We start from the raw sequence: 4392 nt of genomic DNA on the forward strand, positions 1-4392 counted from the left end.
TCGTATCCCCAGTGTGATGATTCTGGCCATCATTCTTGAAAGCATCTCGCGATGTTATTTAGTTAGTTGGTATTCTATTCCTGGGTTTTGAACCCGAGATTCACTCCACTCACCTCCTGTTGATAGTGTTTGCTAGTTCCTTTAGGATATTAGTAACCTTTGCGATAATCCTCGAGGTCCGTGGTATTTCCTTCTTCCAAATACCATGAACTGCTTATGGCAGAAGTCCTTTTGAACCAAAAGATCACAACCAGAGTGCTCTTGATGAGTTCTCCATTTTACATTGTGAATCTGCCAGTTCTACCTTTCTGCATGGGTAATCTGCAAGAAACCTGTTGAACTTGGTTCGACATATTAATCTATGCATCCACAACTCAGAAAGATATATGTCCTCTTGAGTTGTCCCTCTTCATTTGTATTCCGACCATCGCCTATCAATTGATAGTCAGGAGTAATTGTGCATTCGTGTTATCGATGCTTATTATTCTTGTGGTCCATTAAGCCATTCTATTTCAGAATGACTAGGAGAAACAAACTCCAGTACCTCATCCATATCCAGGATTGGGTCAAAGTAGTTGTGTTCTGCAGATCAAATGCCAATCCAGCTTTTGCTATGTTCTACCCTGGAGTATTACCCCCTTTATGTCAGGATTGTCATGAGAATTGCACCATCTCTCATGAATTCTTGACGCAGTGATACTTCTTGCCATCATTTTTCATTCCTCGGTCCCGTGTTGCTGCAACCGGAATGCCGGCAAGTGAACCATGATGTGTGAAATCAATACTCCTAGCAACCGTGTTGCTTGGTAGTTAATGGACAGTAATATCATTCTTAGCATGTTGGTTATCGAAACACTATTGTAGGATTGATCGTGCTACCTTGTTCTTATTTCTGGTGCACTCTTCGATCTTTGAGTTAGGATTGAATCCCTTGCTCTTTTGATCATATCGTCTTGTCTGAAAAGCAAGATTGTTCTCGAGCTTAGTAACATATCGGTGGTTCGTGATTTTCCGATTATCTTCTCGGAAGTATCACCAGGTTTCCCCCTGACCGTTATGTTGAGCTCGCGATCAAGTTGGTTTTCTTATAAACCACCCTTCTCCAAGAACCTGTGTAGGATATCCCTGAGCTAGTTGGTTGAGCTAGAGAACAACTTGGAGAGTTGGAAGATGAAAGCTTGTCCCGCTTAGTTCATCTCCAAAGGGATATCCTTGTGTGTTGTGTGTGTGTTGAAGAAAGATGATATCTTCATCGATTGGTCCTCATGATCAGTTGTTGGATCTATTTGTCTTGTCAAAACTTTGACTTGAGTATGGGCTATCATCAAGACAAATCAGAACCAACGATGTTCGTAATGTTGTCTTACTCGTGCTTGACCCCTCGAGCATACACCATTACATCTTTTGGTCTGACCAATGCTATCACCGTGTTCACATGATGGTGGAAGTCCAGTGATATGGAAATTCCGATGAGTTGCTGTTGAACCCATCAGCAGCATTTTGTCTCCCCCATGATTCATGTTGAACATCAACCTAGTGTTGAAAACTTTGTAAGCAATGCCTTCGTGTTCCGTTCATGAAGCTTATGCTTGGATGAAAGAAGTGACTTTCTCCAAGTTCACGTGCTTTAGGTGTAAGTTGCCGCCATGGATTTTAGAAAGGTTTGTTTTGTTTCCCTTGGAATCATCCCAAATCAGTCATGCATACGTGCGAAATACTCTATGGTTTGGTAGATTAATTACCTCCACTCCATATGTGTTCCTAGCACACCAAGCCACTGATTGATTTGTTCAAGGTGAAGAAGTTCCTTCTTAAGAATCATGACTTATGTTAGGACTTCGCTACCCTCATTCATGGTTCCCCTCCGGAACTCGATAGTGTTTTGTTGTAAGACTACTATGTGGTCATGCTTGTCTGGAACAGCGTGTTCACATGTATGTAGCAGAACCAGCTCATGTTTTGGAGATTGCTATCGTAGTTCATCTCCTGAGAGTCTCGCAACATTATCTCGTCGATTTGTGTTGCAACTCTTCTTTTCATACTTGTGAGTCTGAAGTGTCCCGTTTCTAACCAGATCTGAATCTCAGGCAGATATGATGGTTGGAACATTCCCAACATTTGCATTTTGTTCCTAGCTTGCACCCCATCGTGCCAATTTTCCATGGGCTTCCCTTCTTAGCAGTTGCTTCCAGGATCATCTCCAAAAGTGGTCCTACCATGGGTCCCATCCATTTCCGATGATAAGAAAAAATCATCCATTGCGTTGTCTTCAACAAGGTAGTCCACATCATCCATTCTAGTCGATATGCCATTCTTTCGAACCTCCTTGAACGATCTTTTGTGATTGTCTTAGGCTGGCATAAAGAGTTTCAATGATCATTATATCAAAAGTAATTCTTTTTGCCACTTAAGGGAATAGCTCTATGAGTCACCTTCCCTGAGGTGCCCCGTTAGGTAATCATGGCAACTTGTCTCCTCGCTACTTTGACACTCACTCACCTTCTCACCTAAGCGTGGGATTGTTGCCTACCAATTTGGACCTTCTTCACATGTCCCTCTACATCCCTCTTGATATGTGTTTTGTGTCTCAGTTCGCGAGATGTTTCTACGTCTCACTCCGTGAATTTATCGTAAGTTGCTCGATCTTCGAGAAGATCAACTCTTTAGGGTTTCCCTTCCTTCTCATTGTCATGATTGGATGGAATTCTCGGAGCAAGATGTCAAGACTAGATGATGAATGGATCAACATATTCGGGAAGAGCAATTGGATCATGAAGATTGTGTCGGCTTTGTGTCCCCTCTGTCTTCTTACCTCACGTCTTGAATCTCAGGACGAGATTCTTGTTTAGTGGGTGTGAGTTGTCACAGCCCTAGAATTGTTTGCAATAATTGCATAAGAGAGCATCCATGCATCATGTCTAAATTCTGAAAGTTGAATTGGGGTTAGTTAAAGCCCTCAGAAATCACTTCAGAAATAATCAACATTAAAATATTTTCAAATGAGTCCAAGGAAATGTTCATGTTATTATGTAAAAATATTGGCAAGAGGTAAAATTCAAACCAATATTTTTGGAATCACAGAAATATTTATTTTGGGCCTTTGACTTAAATCAATGACATATTTGAGTTAAATTTATTTCTGTTATATAAGAAATAAAGTTCAAATATTTTTGTAAGTTGCCTGTGACCTTGGACTAGTTCCTGAGCTCACATAACAATTTACAGAAAGTTCAAAAAATGATTTGATGTTTTAAATCAAATCAAAACCAATTGCAGAAAATAGAAAACAAAACAAAATTAGAAAAGACAGAAGAGACAACAGGCTTACCTGGCTCACCTGTAGCAGCCCACCTGGCGGCCCAGATGGTGGCCCAGCCCACTGGCCAAAGTGGTCGTCTTCAACCTCTGCTAGTAGGCAGAGGCGTGGGAGCTGCTATCATAGTTCATTTCCCGAGAATCTTGCAAGGCCATCTAGTCATCTGACTCGATTTTGTGTTGCTACAGCTTCTTCCTACAGTCAGCATCGAACGATTTTAGCTGAAGGTGTTACCGTTTCTTGCGTCATAACCCAGAATAATCACTTGGTTAATCTACGAGTGGCGATAGTATGATCATTGGGCAATCAATTTATTGCCAACACTACTCTGTGCGAATCATATGTGTTCCGCAGCACTTTGGCAACCACCATTTATTATGCCCTCAAGTTCCTCTAGCTGCCAACTATTTACGGTGACACAGGCCACTCCACGGTATGCTATATCTGCAGAGGGGTTAACTCGATTAACTATTCTCAGGGAGATTGCATACTCGCATATAGAGACGTGGACAGTCCATGATGCTAACATCACATAGGGTCCCAATCCATTTATTTCTCTCATGTATGAAGAATAGCAAACATACCATTTACGAAGTATCCTTAATGCATTGGCTTTAGTACAACAATAGCTTGTAGCAACCCCATCGAACTAAACATGATTTCAAAATCTCACGCACGTGATACTTGTGTCGCGAGTGTCGTCCTTAGTGATTGAACTCGCCAAATATGATAGCACATTAGTGGGAGGTGACACTGGTTAGAGTCTTGTGAATATTATGAAGAGTTCTTAAATATCTACGCATATCAAAAGATTAAATTCTCTCCTTATACGCCATGTAAATTTAAGGGAATAATACTAACGAGCCACTCTCGGCCCAAGGTTGCACCACCGTCTATGGGTATCCTGGACAATTGAAGTTCCATCCGCCACCTTGACAAACCCTATCCATCGGGAGATCTTCTTCTAGAGGCGTGGGGAATTCGGAAGTTTCTACCAGGCGAGACACAAAAAACAAGCCCCTCGTGTTTGTTCTTCTTAAACAACATCACCTTCTCGATGGGTTGCAATGGCTAGG

This window comes from Triticum urartu, chromosome 1 (assembly GCF_003073215.2).
Source record: "Triticum urartu cultivar G1812 chromosome 1, Tu2.1, whole genome shotgun sequence".
Lineage (NCBI taxonomy): Eukaryota > Viridiplantae > Streptophyta > Magnoliopsida > Poales > Poaceae > Triticum > Triticum urartu.